Consider the following 19,099-nt stretch of genomic DNA (forward strand, 5'->3'; position numbering starts at 1 on the left):
CCATCTCCCTCTTTGAGCTTTTACTTGGGTGTATAGCGAGAATCATTAGTGATGAACTCATACTTTCCCCATCCACCCCACCTCTGCTTGTCTAGTGAATCCTTTCTAGTAAGTCGCACCTCTGTCCACCTAGCTTCTCAGGCCACAACCTGAGAGTTGTGTGTGCTCAGTCACCAAGCCTTGCTATTTTTTTTTAATCTCTTAAATATATCTTGAAATTGTCTACTGTCTTTCTACTGCTCCACCCTGATCCAAGCCATTATTTTTCACTTGGATAACTAAGTAATCTTAAACCTTTTCTTTCCTTCCTTCAATTCATTGTTTTATTTATTTATTTTTTTTTTATTGAAGTCAAGTTGATTTACAAAGTTGTGGCAATCTCTGCTGTACAGCAAGGTGACTCAGTTCTACACACATATATATATATTCTTTTTTAAAGTATGAATTGGATATAGTTCCCCGTGCTTTACAGTAGGACCTTATTGTTATCCATTCTAAATGTAATATTTTTTTTTTTCTAAATGTAATATTTTTCATCTACCAACCCCAAATTCCCAGTCCCTCTCTCTTCCTCCCCACCCCCCCTTCAGTTCACTCTCTTCATAGCATTCAGAGTGAGTTTTAAAAGCACAGATCTGCCAGTTTGCTCGTGTTGCTCCTTTGCTTGAAACCTTTCCATTGCTACTCCTACACCTTAAGGTCAAGTTTTTAAAAATCTGGAATGTGCTGTGTATGGCCCTGCATTTACTGGCCAATCTAAAATTCCTTGGATCATCCTAAATTCCTTTCTACCTTAAAACCCTGATACATGCTGTTACCTCCACCTAACTAATTCTCACCCCTTCCCTACCTCCCAGCCTGACTTCTTAAGGTATTTCCTGTTAGAAACCTCCTGCCTTTCACCCTTGGCCCCCTGTTACTTTGAGCAATGGTATATGTTTACTGTGCTTCCACAAAACTCTTAGAAATATAACTACATACTTATATGCTATTTATGTAATAGGTACCTTCCTCTTTAGAATGGAAGTTCTTTGAAGGACACTCTCTGTTTTGCCTACTGCTGTATACCTGATACTTAACTCTAGTGTCTGGCACACAATAGGTGCTTAATACATATTTATGACATGAAAGCCAGAACTCTGCTTTAGTGTGGGAATTGAAAGCCCTTCTTTTCCTTGCTGCAGTCTCTAGTACCGTTCCCCATCTTCCCCCGCTACCCTGTAGGAGGGACCAGGATGTAGGGTTTAGGGCATTTGTGATTGTCCTTGGTTGGAAGTATGGTGATGTAGGCTGCTGCTTGCTTGCTGCCTTTCCTTGCCATGCTCTCTGGGACAATTTGAGTACTAAAATGTGTATAGCAAAACACAGTCCAGGATTTTTCTTTCATTCATTAAACAAATACTTGAGTGTCCACTATATGCAAGGCACTGTTGCCTTTATCAAGTATTATATTTCTTCAGTGAAAGCTTGAGAAATCAAATGGCAAACATTCATTCACTCATTAGAATGTACTGAGCATCTCTGAGTTTCTGTTACTAAGCTAAGTTCTACAGGGTACCATAAAGATGAAAGAGACACTGTCCTGCCTCTGAAAGAACTTGTGATCCAATAGATGGAGTGTAACCTTTAAAAATTGTGAAACAGTATATTGTACACCTGTAACATATAGGTGTAATATAATATTGTACATCAACTGTACTTCAATTAAAAAAAAAACAACAAAACTTGTAATCCAGAAGGGTGACAGGATGATATACTTGCTGTCTCTCTACTTGGCTTCTAAATGTTGGAGTGCCCTTCAACAAGTGACACTTGGAGCTCCACCCTTTTTCTTCTCTTTCAACTCACCCTCGGTGAAGTTGCCATATATATTAAAAGATTTTCAAATTTATATCTCTAGATTCATATCTAGGTATCTTCCTGTCATCTCCATTTGGATATTGAATAAGTATTTAAAACATAATATGTCCAAAACATGATTATCACCCTAACCCCCCAACCAGGTCCTCCTTTCATCTTCCCTACCTCAGTAAATAATACTACCGTTTACTTTGTAGCTCATGCCTAAGAGTTTGGAGCCATCTATGACTCATTTCTCTCCTCCCATATCCAGTCCCTCAGTAAATCCTGTTGGTTTGATCTCCATATATATAATTTCCCACATGAACAATTGCAGTTGCCTCCTTGTTTCTTGCTTTCCTTGTTTCTACTTTAGCCTTTCTAGAGTTTATTAAACGTGCATCAGCCAGAGTTAACATTTCAAAATATAAATCAAATAATGTCATTACCCTCCTTAAAACCTCCTAGTGTTACTCAGAGGAAAATGCAAAGTCCTTATCGTGGCCTACAAGGCCTTGGCTAATTCTCCAACCTCATCATTCCGCTCCCACCACCATCCTTTAGCCACATGGGCCTTATTTCTGTTCCTGAAACATGCTAAGATATTTGTGTCTTAGGAATTTTGCACTAGTTGTTCTTTTTATCTGAACTTCCTTTACAGGTCTTTGCTTTGCTGCTTCTTCTGGACATTTAGGTCTTCTCCCACATGTTACCTCCTCAGCAAGGCCTTCTCTGTCTGCCCTATCTAGAGTAACTTCTCGTCACTGTATTACAGCACAGAGTTTTATTTTCTTCATAGCATTATCACTCTCTGAAGTAATTTTATAGATTTATATGTATAATTTATCACTACCCTTTCCCCATACCACTAACCACTACTAATAGAGTGCATATTCCATGAGAACAGGAAGCTGTCTTGTTCACATCTGTAGAAGGCAGTTTAGAGAAATGGTTGATGGCATAAGCTCTGAAGTCAGAATTTGGGGGGGTTATATTTTGACTCCAACACTTGCAGTATGATCTTAAACAAGTTTCTTAATTTCCCTGTGCCTGAAGTTCCCTGTGTGAAAGGAGCAAGCTTTTTTGAAGATTAAATGAGAACACAGAAAAGTGTTTAGAATGGTGTCTAGCATATAGAATAGCGTATAGACTATTAGCAATATTGGGACTTCCCTGGTGGCGCAGTGGTTAAGAATCCACCTGCCAGTGCAGGGGACATGGGTTCGAGCCCTGGTCCCGGAAGATCCACATGCCGCGGAGCAGCTGAGCCCTCGCGCCACAACTACCGAGCCTGCGCTCTAGAGCCCACGAGCCACAACTGCTGAGCCTGCGTGCCACAACTACTGAAGCCTGTGCACCTAGCGCCCGTGCTCCGCAACAAGAGAAGCCACTGCAGTGAGAAGCCCACGCACCGCAACGAATAGTAGCCCTTGCTCGTTGCAAGTAGAGAAAGCCGGCGTGCAGCAATGAAGACCCAATGCACCCAAAAATTTAAATTAATTAATTAAAAAAATAGAATATTAGCGATATTGTCAGCACTTAGAACAATATCTGGCACGTTGTAAGTGCCTGTTAAGCATTCAGTGAATAAATGAAATAACTATAGTACTAGGCAGAAGATTTGTTTCTTTTTAAGAAGTATGAAAATGTTTGGGGGCTCGAAGGAAAAACTGTAATCGAGTTCAAGGGTATCAAGGAAGCATTTTTCAGGTGTATTGCATACAAACTGATCTGAATTATTGTTAACGTTGAGTAAATGGAATAAAGTATTAGCAAAAAGAGGGAGCTTCCAAGAGCAGGTGTTCCAAAGAGGGAGGAAGTGGAATCTGCTGGACTGGTTAGGGCTGGTGCTTGAACTGGCACAGCATCACTTCTGTCGCAGTCTGCTGGTCAAAGCAGTCCTGGGCCTGGTGAAGAGTTATGGGAGGGAGACTACACAAAGGTGTGTTTCATTGGGGAGGTCACCAGAGTAATACTCTTGCACAGCGTATCAGTACTAGATTTTGGAGGACTTTTGATGACAGGCCATGGAGTTCAGTCTCTACAGCTCAGTAGGGAGCTTTGAAATTCAGGTTTTTGAGGAGAATGGTGGTGATGATGACAAAGATGATGATATTAGCAAGAAAAGTGTTTTAATAAGATTAATTTGGCAGTCAAGTACAGAATGGATTAAAATTGGCAGAGGTAGAAAACAGGACATCAAATGAGAGGCAGTTCATCAGGCCAGACAGGAGGGAGGTGGTATGAGGGTTCTCCAGAGAAGCACAGCCAATAGGGGATATATAATATAAATGTGTCTGCTCTCTGCAGCCTTGAAACCAGGGAAGCCTGTGGTGTAATTCAGTCTGAGTTCTAAAGACTTGAGAACCAGGGGAGCTCATGATGTAAACCCTAGTCCAGGGGCAGGAGAAAATGAGATGAGGTGTCTCAGCTCAAACTGTGAGACAGGCAAAAGAGGACAGATTCCTCCAGCCTCTCCATGGATTGGATGATGCTGGCCCACACTGGGGAGGGCAGTCTGTTTTACTGACTTCACTGATGCAAATGCTAACTCATCCAGAAACGCTCTCACAGACACACCCGGAAACAGTGGTTAATCTGGGCTTCCCATGGCCAATCAAGGTGACACGTAAAATTAATCATCACAGAGGGGTTAGGAGACTGGTGGTGATACTGGTATAGAAAGGAAGGAATGGATGTGAGAGACATTAAAGATCAAATTGCCTGAGATTGTTGACAAGGGTACAAGTTAAAAAGTAAGAACAAGGGAAATATTGTTGACCTTTTTCTGGTGACTGGAGAATGATGCAGTGAAGAAAAATACCTAAAATGTTCACTCATTTTGGTCAGCAGATATTCCATGTACCTCCTCTAGGCATTGGGGATTCGATGGTAATTAAGATAGACAACATCTGTTGTTGTGGAGTTTACTTTCTTGTGGGGAGTGGGAGTCAGAAAGTAGACAAGCGAGAAAATTTCCTGCTTGAAGAAGTAGCATTTCCCTGAAAAGTGAGGAAAGAGCACGTGCAGATGTCCTAAGGCTAAAACAAGTCTGGTAATTCCCTTCTCTGACACAATCTAACGCTAGATCAGTGGTTGTCAAATTTAAGAGTTCTTCGGAATCACCCAGAAGGCTTGTTGAAACACAGGTTGCTGGGTCTAACTCCAGAGTTTCTGAATTAGTAGGTCTGAGGCAGAGCCCAATAATTTGCATTTCTAACTAGTTCTTAGGTGATGCTAATGCTGTTTGTCATCTTATCACCCTCTTTTTGCCCTTTTTATCTCTGCTTAAAAATCATCTTTTCATAAAGGTCTTCCCTTACTGCCAAATCTACGTAGCCCCACCAAGTTTTCTTTTATAACACTTGTATATTCTTTAAAGTATTTGTCCTCAGCCGACAAGACCAGAAAGGCGAATTTAGGGAGTCTGAATAGACATTTGTATAGAGACAACGGTGGAATCTCAGAGGTTAAGGTTCCTGGGAAGGAAGGGTAGAGGGCTGAGACCTGAGCCTTAGCTGTTAGTGATAACTAGCAGATCCTGAATGCCTACCATGTGCCACGCACTGGTCTAATATTACATGCGTTATCTCATTTAATTCTCACAACTCTGTGAGATGGGTAGTGTTAGCCAGTTCACAGACAAGTAAACTGAAACCGAGAGCTGTTACATGTGCAAGGTCACTGCTAGTCAGTGGCAGAGGCAGGATTTGAACCCATGAAGTGTGACTTCAGAGACTGTCAGTTGGCTGTGGGGATTTAGAATGAAGTAGAATTGGCAGATGAAAAAAGTCAAAGGCATTCGTGATGGGAGACTCCCCCCCCCCCCACCCCCTGGTACGCGGGCCTCTCACCGCTGTGGCCTCTCCTGCCACGGAGCACAGGCTCCAGGCGCGCAGGCCCAGCGGCCACGGCCCATAGGCCCAGCCGCTCCGTGGCATATGAGATCCTCCCGGACCGGGGCACAAACCCGCGTCCCCCGCATCGGCAGGCGGACTCCCAGCCACTGCGCCACCAGGGAAGCCCCGTGATGGGAGACTTTTAAGAAGGGTGTTGGGGGGAAAAAAGATGTTGGGTCTCTTGGGTGTTTGTGCTGGAAGGTTGTACTTTCTCAATTACTTTAAAAATTAGAATTATTTTCCCAGAGCATACTTTGACTAAAGGTTTTTGGAGAAAACTGGGGAACATGGGCTTACACCAGTTTGAATGGTTGCCATAAGGTATGGGAGTTTTAGAGATGTTTCCTGAGCACCTCTCATATATTAAACAGTGCTTTGGGAGCTTGGAATACATCAGCGAACAAAACCAAGATCCCTGCCCTGGTGGAATTTAAACTGGGTATGTGGAGTGAGACAGATGATAAATAATAAACATAACTTTGTGAATTATCTAGTATGTTGGTAGGTGACATGAGAAAACACAGGCTTACGAAGAATGGAAGGTGGATGGGGGAGGCATTGTAGATTTAAATAGCAGGCTAATTGAAATAGTGATATTTGAACAAAGGTTTGATGGTGGTAATCTTCAATAAGAGAATTTTTTTTTCCAGTGATTCAAATGAGACTGCAGGTTTTGTTTAAAAACATATTGCCTGCTCTTTTGCTAAACTTGCTTACAAAAAATCTTATTTCTTTGTTAACTGTATGCTTTGTTGCTGCTAGTGCGGTTTTAAATTTTAGGAACATGCTAGATAACTTGTTACCAGGCTGCTACCAACACACAGTTTCTGAATTTTCACTAGGCGTTTTCCAGCCTGGGCCTTTTTGCAATCAGTTTTTCTTTTTCTTTTTCTTTTTCTTTTTGCTCAGTAGTAAGTATTTGTTAATCATCGTGCCAGCTGTGTTACAAAATGTGTGAGGATATTATGTGAAGAGGTAAAGGGGAGGACATGGATCTGGTTTTAGCATATCCACTCATTTTTCTTTCATTTTTTTCTAGAATCATGACCACAGATTCTCCCTTGCCCTCTGTCTCTTTTATCTCTGAGTGAAACATGCCATTTTTCCATTGTTTCTTGAACAGCAGCGGGAATGCTCTTATCTCCAGGTCTTTGAGCGATTTCCTCTACTAGGACCACTCTTCTACATGGCTTTCTCCCTCACTGCGTTCAGTTCAAAGTGTCACATTGTTAGAGAGGCCTCTCCTTAGTACCCCTGCCCCCATCAATACCCTGCTTTATCATTGTGTTGCCTAGTACCCTGCTTTAAGTTTCTTCATAGCACTTATCAGTCCTTGATATTAAATATTTCTTTACTCTTGTTTATTGTTGGTCCCTGTCCATTAACCCTTGGGTGTTTCTTAACAATTCAACTTGAGCTGCTTAGTCCTCCCCTCCCACCTTCCTCCTCCCCAATATATCTGTCACATAATAGTCTTCAATAGATACTGATTTTAATAAAGAATATATTTAATACTAGAGTATATTATGCTTTGACTTAGTATCTAATATTTCAGACTTTAAATTTGCCCTCTATAAGTTTAAGGTTCTTTAGGGATCCTGACCATGTAGACTAACCTTTGTTGGTAAGCCTGTAGGCATTTATGGGATATAACAACATAAAATAAGGAAATTTTCATATGATTTAAGGCCATCATTCTCATTACTGTGTGATCACTGATCTTATTTAAATAACTTGAGACCAGATTTGTCTGACCCAATGAAGCTTGGCAAACACAAAAATGTGGATAAGCTAAAGTACTTTTGCTTGGGTCTGCTTAAATTAGATGGCTTAACATTTTAAAACATATCTCATATTGAGCAGACTGCAAAACAATATTGATCTGCTAAAAACAGCTGATACTATCCCCACTTAAACAGACAGTAAACTATTGAAGTCAGAGTTTGATTTGGCCAGAGCCAGAAAAGGTCTAGTGGTATAGTGCCAAAATAAAAGTGAACCATTTGGAAGGATGGGATTAAAGTAGAACTGTGGCTGTACAAAAAACTACAGATGGTCTTTTGCTGTTAGTTAATATCTTTGTATTACTTTTTTCATTTTTAACAAGAGCAAGTTTGGGCTGAACATGATCCTCTTTAACTTCCCGGATTTTAATACGGCATAGAAGATGATGGTTCCAAACTTGCTATTAACAGCTAACGTAGTATCAGCTAATTAACATTTATGTATTGTGCACCTTTTTATGGACATTTTAGCATCCTCCTCCTAAAATATACTTTGGAATGAGTATGTCTGTTATTCACGCTTAACGGACATGTTTATTAAGAAATTTTAAGGTACTTCAGCTTGTAAATTATGGCACTTGAATAACATTTTATGAAATCTTCTTTAACGGTTGTTTCAAAATATATACCTTTTCTCTAATGTTCATTATAATTTCTTCCTCTGCATTAACCTTTGTTGTGGACCAACAACAAATCTAGAACACAAATTAGCCACTTAGAAGTTGATTTTCTCTACTACAAACAACAGCAACATTTTTATTATGGAAAATTTCAAAGCAAACACATTTAGAGAGACTGGTGTAATGAATCCCTATGTATCCATTAGCCAGCTTTGACAGTTTCAGCACATGGTCAGTCTTGTTTCATATATGTTTCTACCAGCTTTGTCTCCCTACTTTATATTTGCTTTGTTTTATTTCAAAGCAAATTTCATGCCATGTATGTGCCTCTTTCAACCATAGTATGTCTCTGAAAGATAAAGGCTTTAAATTTTTTTTTTTTTTTTTTTTTTGCGGTACGCGGGCCTCTTACTGTTGTGGCCTCTCCCGTTGCAGAGTACAGGCTCCAGACGTGCAGGCTCAGCGGCCATGGCCCACGGGCCTAGCCGCTCTGCGGCATGTGGGATCTTCCCGGACCGGGGCCTGAACCCGTGTCCCCTGCGTCGGCAGGTGGACTCTCAACCACTGCGCCACCAGGGAAGCCCCAACGTGTAGGATATTTTAAGGCAATCTATAAATATTCTATCTGCTTTGGTATCTGAAGTTAATCTTTTTAAAAAATATATATATATATAATTTTTTAAAATAAATTTCTTTATTTTTTGCCTGTGTTGGGTTTTTGTTGCTGGGCACGGGCTTTCTCTAGTTGCGGCGAGCGGGAGCTACTCTTTACGGTGTACAGGCTTCTCATTGCAGTGGCTTCTCTTGTTGCAGAGCACTGGCTCTAGAGCACAGGCTCAGTAGTTGTGGCGCACGGGCTTAGTTGCTCAGCGGCATGTGGGATCTTCCTGGACCAGGGTTCAAACCCGTGTTCCCTGTGTTGGTAGGCGGATTCTTAACCACTGTGCCACCAGGGAAGTCCCTGAAGTCAATCTTAAAATAGTATAAATAATATAATACAATTACAATTGTATAAAATACTAGTGGTTTTATTATAAGTCTTTGGTTAATGGGCTTATGGATTTCTGGAAATTTCCTTAGGAAAGCCTTTTGAGCATCTGGAAAATTTCTGATTAATTTTTATTAAAATTTATAGGGAACACCTGAAACTAACACAGCATTGTAAATCAACTATACTCCAACAAAAAAAATTTTTTTTAAAGTTTATAGGGATATATAATGGAGTATTACTCAGCCATAAAAAGGAATGAAATTGGGTCATTTGTAGAGATGTGGATGGACCTAGAGAATGTCATACAGAGTGAAGTAAGTCAGAAAGAGAAAAGCAAATATCATATACTAACGCATATTATGTGGAATCTAGAAAAATGGTATAGATGATCTTATTTGCAAAGCAGAAATAGAGACACAGATGTAGAGAACAAATGTATGGTTACCAAGGAGGAAAAGGGTGGGGTGGGAGGAATTGGGAGACTGGGATTGACACATACACATTATTGATATTATGTATAAAATGGACAACTGATGGGGAACATGCTGTATAGCACAGGGAACTCACCTAGTGCACTGTGGTAACATAAAAGGGAGGGGATATCTATATGTGTATGGCTGATTCATTTTGTTGTGCAGTGGAGGCTAATACAACATTGTAAAGCTAACACAACATTGTAAAGCAACCATACTCCAATAAAAATTAATTTTAAAAAATTTATAGGGAAAGAAGAAAAAGTACAATGAGTATCAAAATGAATATTAAGCTTTGGATTTTGATTCTCCTGAAAATCTTTTTCCTTCCTCTAAAATGTTATTTATTAAGTTCTTATATTAAACCAAAGATGTATAAATGTTTGTCTACAAAACTATTCACAAGTGTGAATTATTGTGTTAAGTGTATATCTTTAGAAAGACTTCCTTACTTAATGCCAGAAATCCTAGGCCATGTTAATATTAGTGAAGAAAATTGTGATGACTAAAAATTCAGCTCTACTGGTTTCTCAAACAAGGAAGAAATTTAATTTGGTAAGGGAAAGACTAAGCCACAACAAGATGCATTGAAGAAACTAAACTAAAATACTTCATAGCATCTATACATTTGAATCATGGAAATATGGACTCTATTGTGTATTGTAAGAAGTAACCAGCTATGTATTAATTCATTTTCAATAATCCCTTCATAGCCTGAAATGAGAGAGAATTATCCAGGGCCCATGTGACCATTTTTGTCTACCTCTTAAATGAATGTTAATGTCTGGACATTACAGATAGTTAATACATTACTGCAGCAGTTCAAATCACAAAATAATTTGCTTTGACAGACGTATTTCTTTTAAAAGAAAAGTGTTCTAGAAAAATATTGGGGTTGGGAAAAATGGGACCTGAAATGTTTTCTTTGTTCAATGGAAAGGTCAGTAATACAGGTGATGACAGAAATAAAAAAGGAAGATGAGATGGAACTTTGGAATTGTGTCCAATCCAGGTCTTGGAGACTCTTGTTATCATGCATATAGCCAAGCATATGCCACATCACCAACACATTTCATTTATTTTCCGACAGAACAACAGACGGAAACTCTGAGTAGCCTTGACTTTGGCATTGTCTTTCTTGGGCATCTGTTACAAATGCCAAAATCTCTCTCTCCTTGTTGTGGATAATGTTTGGAACTGGTAGATTGGTTTTTGAATATGTTCTACTGCTCCACTAGGCAGGAAATACCATACTACTCATTTCACCTTGTTAGTGAAAACAAAAACACCTTCTTTTTAATAAACTTAAATGTATCGTTTACACAAAATGAAGTAGGATTTTTTTATAAAGATCATTAATGATGTATATAAAATTAAAATACTTATCTCAAGAAATCATACTTGATTTAACAGTAACTTGTTGGTACAAAATACCAGTTGTACCTCCTTTATACGATTATCAGTTGAGGGCCTGCATGAAACGTAATTTCTCTTAGATGATTCATTTGCAGTTACTTTGGTGAAGGGCTCAGTATCATGGTTGGGAGCAGAGTTAAGGGAACCAAAAAGGGATATTGAGACACTGAGTGAGTAGCAGCAGTGTGAAGCCACTTCTGGGCCTGTGAAGGGCCACTTCTGGGCACCAGTTATTGGAGCCCAGAAGGAACTGTAGTTGTGTAGAGATGCAGCATGGCTGGAACCGTGGTTGTGACAGGGAGGGAATGGACAGATAATACTCAGGCTCCTCTCTTCTGCCTTCTGATCTCCTGCAGAACCTACCCCTAATGGCCCCTGAAGCGCCAAGGTGATGCAGTATATAGAAGTTACCTGTGCTGTGAGGTAGTCTTCAACAAAAGAAAAATGAAGGTCCAAAGAAGCTGTAAGTTGCTGAGGTCCCATTAGAGATAGTGATTCCAGGCCATTTGACTCCTCCAGCACTTTTTAAAAATTAACAGCTTCGGGCTTCCCTGGTGGCGCAGTGGTTGGGAGTCTGCCTGCGGGTGCGGGGGACACAGGTTCGGGCCCTGGCCTGAGGGGAATCCCACATGCCACGGAGCAGCTGGCCCCATGAGCCACAATTACTGAGCCTGCGCGTCTGGAGCCTGTGCTCCGCAACGGGAGAGGCCGCGATAGTGAGAGGCCCACGCACCGCGATGAGGAGTGGCCCCCGCTTGCCCCCGCTTGCCGCAGCTAGAGAAGGCCCTCGCACAGAAACGAAGACCCAACACAGTCAAAAAAAAAAAAAAAATTAACAGCTTTATTGAGATTTAATTTACATACCATAAAATTCTCCTGTATTAAGTGTACAATTCAATAATTTTTAGTATGTTTATGTCACCACAGTGTCACCACAGTCTAATCTTCAAACATTTTCATTCCCCCCGAAAGAAACCTCACTCCCCATTCTCCCTAGGCAACCATTAATCCATTTTCTGTCTCTATAGATTTGCCTTTCCTGGACATTTAATATAAATGGAATCAAAAAATGTGTTTGGCTTCTTTGCCTAAGCATAACGTTTTTGAGATTTATCCATGTTGCAGCATGTATCAGTACTTAAAAATACTTATAATGGAATAATATTCCATTGTTTAGATATAGCTCATTTGTTTTTCTGTTCACTGGTTGATGGACATTTGGGTTGTTTTCACTGTTTGGCTCTTGTGAATAACGCTGCTGTGAACATTTTCATAAAAGTATTTAAATGAAAACATGTTTCACTTTTCTTGCACACGTACCTAAGAGTAGAATTGTTGGGTCATATGATAATGGTGTTTAACATTTTGAGGAACTGCCAGACTTTTCTAAAGTGACTGTATCATTTTATTTTACATTCCCACCAGCAGTGTATGAGGATTCTAGTTTCTCCACATCCTTGTCAACACTTGTGATTATAGCCTTTTTTTTTTTTTTTAATATAGCCATTAATCTCCTGAAAGGTTCACTATTTTTAACACAGAGTTGTCTCTTCTCACATGATATTCTGCAGTCAGGTTCAAGAGAAGGGAGGTATCTTTTTATCTTTTACCATCGACAACTTTATTATTTTCACTGTTTTTTAAACTACAGGACATCACAGTGGAATTACTCAGCAGTTGGTAGCCAAGTTCATTAAGCTCTACATCCCTTAACACTTGCTTTTAAAGCAATTTTTAGTAAAACTTGGAGACTTACATAGTAATACTTGTATGAAAGGGCTGTTATGATAATGAAAGGCTTATTTGAGTTTAAGATTCCCTTTGCTTTCAATTTTAGTTTGGGAACTGAGGGTAAGTTTTGTAGCACATAGCAGCTAGAGTCACCTTTTAAAAATGTATTTAGTCACTCCCTTGGTTAAAAATCCTTCAGTTGTTTTCCATTGCGCATGGAATAGAATCCAGACTCCTTACTGTACCCCCATAAGGTTTTTCATGTTTGCCCCTTGCCTACTACTTTACAGGTGAATGGGTCTCCTGGGTCTCCTGCCACTCTCCCCTTCCCTCAATACACTTGAAGCATGTTAGTCTTCTTTCAGCTGCTCTATATAGCAAGCTTTCCAACCTCAGGCCATGCATAACTCTTTCCTCTCCTCTTCCTGTGGTTTGGCACAGGGTTGGCTTAATATCCCCTTTCCGTGGAGACTTTCGCTGATTGCTGTGTCTTCCAAAAGTAATGTCTCAATCGCTTCTGCCCTCAGCCCCATTTCTCAGGGAGGACACTCTTTTGGCAATTTCATCCATTTCATGACTTCACAAATAACCCAACTGGTAATGATACCCAATTTTTAATTTCCAGCTCTAAGTGGTAACGTTCACTAGCCCTCTTTTGAGTATTTCCCACTTTATCTCTTATGAACACCTTTTAAGAGTTCTCAAATGTCTATAACTATTGCCACTGTTTGGTCCTTATAATTTTTTACCTGGATTTCTGCAGTAGGATCTTGGCCTTCCAACTTTTAGGCTTGCTCTTCTTCACAGTGCTTATCAGATTATCCTTCTAAGAGTCATTCTCTCCTCTTGGTATATGGCAGAATTGCTTTAAGAGCTTTTTCAAAGTGACTTACAGGGTCCCATCTTAGAATTACTAATAAAGAACTTCTGAAAGTGAGAACTGGGAGTGTATAGTTTGAAAAAACCCGCCAGATGATGCTGATGAGCACCTCTGGTTAAAAACCATTCTTTTAAAATACAAATTTAATCATTTAACACTGATTAAAATTCTTTAGAGGCTTTTGATTCCCTTGAAGATAAATGTGATTTTGTCATATAATTTTCTATAATCTGGGTCCTGTCTGACTCATAGCCCCATCCCTAGTACACCCATGCAGAATTACTGAAAGGTCTACTAATGTACCATCTTATTTACATTTCTAGGTCTTTACATATGGTATTATCTCTTCCTGAAATAATCTTCTTTTTCTTCCCTTGAATACTTTCTCCTCTTTCTTTCAGTACTCAGCTGCATTTCCTAGAGGTAAGCCTCTTATACTATGTAATGTGTGTTTATTTACTTATGCCTTTTTACTTCTGTGCCTTCTAGTGCCTAGCATAATGCTTGGCAGTCAGTAAATGTCAGTTGTATAAATTCAGACCTCACCTTTAGGTGCAGTAATAATAGCATTGATTGAACATTATGTGCCAAACATAGTACTGCACTAAATGCTATATACACATATATATATATATATATATATATATATATATGCCTTATTGTTTACTCTCACAACTTTATGAATGTGCATGTTACTATTCACCATATTTTACAGTTGAGGAAACTGAGACATAGAGAGACTATGTGGTTAGCCTCAAGTTGCAGAATTTGTAAAGTACAGAGTTGGGTTTGAATCCTGTGGTTTATTTGCAAAGCTTGTGTGTGTGTGTTTTTTTTTTTTTTACAGCTGTTACATAGTTGTTTCATGGTTCATTAGTTTATTTTTTCAAACTCACAATAAATAATTCCTTAATAAGGGCTGATTCTTCTTATGCTTCAGGGTTTTTTTTTTGTTTTTAATCCTCAGACTACAATACATGCAAAGTTACATACATGCAAAGTTAATTCAGTGAACTTGGTGTTACCACTGTACTCATTTTGAAGACAGATTTTATACTGAAGAATGCTGTGTGATAGATGAAGTAAAAATATTTAGCTTAACTGAGAATATTAGAAATATGCAGAACATTAGGCTTCATAAAGAGAAAAACTAGGACTCCCTGTGCTTTGCTGAAAGTCTTGAAGTATGTAATTTGCAGAATCAGGACTGGAATCTGGGCCTCCTAACTTCCAATCCAGGGTTATCTTTCTCAACTCTGAAAGGTTGATAATACCCTAAGACTAAAACATTATTTTCCAAATTTAAAGAAAATTCTGTTTTTATTATATTAAAATATATATATTTTCAGTGACCAAGTTCTTTAACAGAGAAGAAAATAATATGACTACTTAAGGCAAAATCATTCAGTCTTGGGTAACTTATTACTTGTGTGCAAGTACTGGCTTGTTTACCTGGGATTTAACATATTTCATGGAATTTTTGCTGATTGATTTTAAAACTTGGAATGTGTTTTATTTCTTAAGTATTACGGACATAAGAGTATGCTACCCAAGGAGAAGATCTGTACATGTTATTAATATCTGGATATAAACCGTAAGACAGCTTATTCTCAGTAATACACTCAAAGCATTTTTTCTTATGATCATATGCCATCTTCACTGCACAAATTTGCCATTTTAGATAAGATTTTTGTCACAGCTTTCTCATCTGCCTTAAAACTTAATTTTCTTTGTTAAACAAATTAGATTAACATTAGGAAAGAGGCTTACGGAAAGTATGTCATACTTATAGTAAACAAGGTAGAGAGTGGTAAAGAATAATCTCTTTTGGTTTGTTTTAATTTTGAGGAAAACGTCAGTTTTTAAATTTGGAATTTAAGTAACAGGAACTGAAGGAAAGTGTTACTTCCCCCTGCAAAATTCTGACCGTTCTTATCCTCAAGATTAAGTCTGTACCCGACTTTGAAAGTATGGGGAGGGGATGGAAAATGGAAGTTTTGTGCTTGGTTGGGAATCTGAAGATTGACACAACTGTCACTGTTAGCCCTTGGTTCCTTCCTCTTTCCTAGACCTTAGCTCCTGTAGTGCTTGGAGTATGTAGGGGTAGTAAAAGTCCTCTTTCTCACCCTACCACCCATCCAGGCCTTGGAGGCTAGAAAGGGCTATACTACAGTAGGTACTATTGTATTAAATAAATGTACATTTATTCAAAGGAGCTTATATTTAGGTATAGGAATTAGAAACAAAGACCATGTTTTGAGGCCTTTTTTTTTTTTTTCCAGGATAAATTTTTATTTTCTTAGGCTGGCTTTTGTTTGAAAAAAATAAACAACTTCAGCAAGCCAGTGACCATCAGATTATTTTGAAACTTATTTTAAAACCATAAAAAAATATATATTTTTGAAACTTGTTTTAAAACCTTAAAAATATTATGTACAGATTAACAAAAAAAAATCCTTATTATATGGTATATGGAGATGGGCCAACCACAGGAGGGAGACTGAATACATGCATGACAGCAAGCCTATCTATAACCACCTTCTTGTTTGTTGATGTTGCACACTTCATGAAAAATTACCCATAATCACTAAGTTTGGATGATCGTAACTTTTATTGAGCTATAGTTCACAAATCATATAATTCACTATTTTATTTTATTTTTATTTTTTAAAATTATGTTGTTTGCTAATAAAGACTGTTTTGTTTTCGGCTGTGCCGCATGGCTTATGGAACTTTAGTTCCCCAACCAGGGATCGAACCTGGGCCCTCGGCAGTGAGAACACGGAGTCCTAACCACTGGACCACCAGGGAATTCCCATAATTCACTATTTTGAAATGTACAGTTCAGTAGTAGTTACATGAGACTGTGTAACCATCACCACTATCTAGTTCTAGAACATTTTCCATCACCCCTGAAGGAAGCACATGCTCATAAGAAGTCTCTTCCTATTCTCCCCTCTCCCTAAACCCTGGCAACCACAGTATCTACTTTGTGTCTCCAGGGATTTGATCATTTAGTACATTTCATAGAAATGGAATCATACTGTATGTGGACTTTTGTATTTGGCTTCTTTCACTTAGCATAGTGTTTTCAAGGTTCATCCATGTTGTAGCATGTATTAGTATTTCGTTTCTTTTTATGGCTGAGTAATATTCCATTGTATGGCTGTATCACATTTTACTTATCCATTTATTGTTGGACATTTGGATTGTTTCTGCCTTTTGACTGTCATGAATAATGCTGCTGTGAACATTTATATACGAGTTTTTGTGTGAACATATGTATTTCCAGTTCTCTTGAGTATATATACCTAGAAATGGGACTGCTAGGGCATATGGTGACTATGTTTAATTTTTTGAGGGGAGCATGGAATTTTTTTTTCTTCTTCTGGTCTTCCCAATGAGTTTTATTTGGGCAGACCTGGGGATGGGGAGGGCCTGCATTTAAAAGAAGGTGTTGGGCCTCTTGGTGGTGAAGTGTGGCTTGTGCTGGTGACAGAGGACCTGGTGGGGCAGTGGGAACTTGATCTTGGAGTCGTGGAACTGCTTGGCTGCTGCTCGGCGGCACTTGCTGGCTGCGATCTCCTCTACCTCCATGATCTGGATCCAGTGGGCCCGGGCAAGGCGCCGGGTGCCCGTGTCTCGGTAGCATTGGGTGATGGTGCCGGCTGCGGTCAGGTCCCGGTACTGCCGGTACATGTTGTGGGGGCCTCTGCGGGAGTCATAGTGCAACCAGATGCAGAAGTTCTTCAGCCTTGGGAGATTTCTTGAACACCTGTCCACAGCAGACAGTTTCCCCTGAAGACTTCTTCATCTTCTTCAGCTGAGACACAAAGTACCAGAAGCGGGACTTGGCAGCATGATTAGGTGCAAAGATCTGCATGCGCCAGAGGGGCGGTGTGGGCCATTTGGCGGGCAGCGCCCCACCACTTTGTACTCTCGAAGTGTGCCCAAGGCCTCCATGGCGCTCCATCTGCGCTCGCCGCCACCCTCGAAAAGGCGGGAAGCATGGAATTTTAACTGGTTTTTAAAAATTCATTGAACTACTGTTTCACTCAAAGCTAATTTTTATATCACGTATAATCTTTATCCCATTGTGCTTTATACATGTTGTTTTTTTAAAAAAAACCCAGTTTATTTTATATAATTATCGAGAGGGTAAAATTATCTGTATTGCTCCCTCTATGACGTATGGTGTAGAACGTTCTTAATTTGGGCTTCAATAATTAAATCCATTGAATAGTGGCCCAGTTAGATCTCTGCTTTATATTGAAAACTCTCATACAATGCTTAAAATTGATAGAAGTCTCCAGGTATTCAGTTTTCTAGAAAGGGCTGACCTACTAGCTTGATCCTTCAATTTTTTTGTTGTTGTTGTTGGTACGTGGGCCTCTCACCGTTGTGGCCTCTCCCATTGCGGAGCACAGGCTCCGGACGCGCAGGCTCAGCGGCCATGGCTCATGGGCCCAGCCGCTCCGCGGCATGTGGGATCTTCCCGGACCGGGGCACGAACCCGTGTCCCCTGCATCGGCAGGCGGACTCTCAACCACTGCGCCACCAGGGAAGCCCAATCCTTCATTTTTTTATTTCCCAATTCTTATCAGGATATCTGGCAATCAGGTTAGGTACTCAGTACGTATTTGCTTGAGAGGTGATTGAGTTGTAACTTAAAGGTGATTTCTTTTCTGAAACTGAACATAGATTGTAATTATTTATGAGTATCTACAATGTGCCATATACTATTGGGTTGCCCAAAAAGTTCGTTTGGTGTTCTCTGTTAGATGGCTCTAGTAGCGCTTAGTTGTCTTCAACTTCATTTGAAACAATTTTGTTCGATTGTATTGTGACAGCTGTCATGTCAGCGTGCATTTAAAGAAAAAACTTATAAAAATTGGTGAATTTTTGTGTAGCCATTTTAATATTGAAGATGGAATAAAAAAGGCAACATTTTCAGCACATTATGCTTTATTATTTCAAGAAAGGTAAAAACGCAACTGAAACGCAAAAAAAGATTTGTGCAGTGTATGGAGAAGGTGCTGTGACTGATTGAATGTGTCAAAAGTGGTTTGTGATGTTTCATGCTGGAGATTTCTCACTGGACAATGCTTCACGGTCAGGTAGACCAGTTGAAGTTGATAGCCATCAAATAGGGACATTAATTGAGAACAATCAACGTTATACCACGAGGGAGGTAGCCGACATACTCAAAATATCTAAATCAAGCATTGAAAATCATTTGCACCAGCTTGGTTACGTTAATCACTTTGATGTTTGGGTTCCACACAAGTTAAGCGAAAAAAACCTTCTTGACCATATTTCCACATGCGATTCTCTACTTAAATGTAATGAAAACATTCTGCTTTTAAAACAAATTGTGATGGGCAATGAAAAGTGGATACTGTACAATAAAGTGGAATAGAAGAGATCGTGGGGCAAGCAAAATACACCACCAACAACCACACCAAA

At 39.4% G+C, this 19,099-nt stretch overlaps 1 protein-coding gene and 1 pseudogene across 7 annotated transcripts in view; one reads left to right on the top strand and one right to left on the bottom strand.

The window, feature by feature from the left end:
* The window catches only part of QSER1 (glutamine and serine rich 1), a 78,797-nt gene that overhangs the window by 4,572 nt on the left and 55,126 nt on the right, over positions 1-19,099 (top strand). The window lies entirely within an intron of this gene.
* LOC101321612 (large ribosomal subunit protein eL20 pseudogene) lies at positions 17,078-17,596 on the bottom strand (annotated as a pseudogene).

Source organism: Tursiops truncatus, chromosome 8 (genome assembly GCF_011762595.2).
Source record: "Tursiops truncatus isolate mTurTru1 chromosome 8, mTurTru1.mat.Y, whole genome shotgun sequence".
Lineage (NCBI taxonomy): Eukaryota > Metazoa > Chordata > Mammalia > Artiodactyla > Delphinidae > Tursiops > Tursiops truncatus.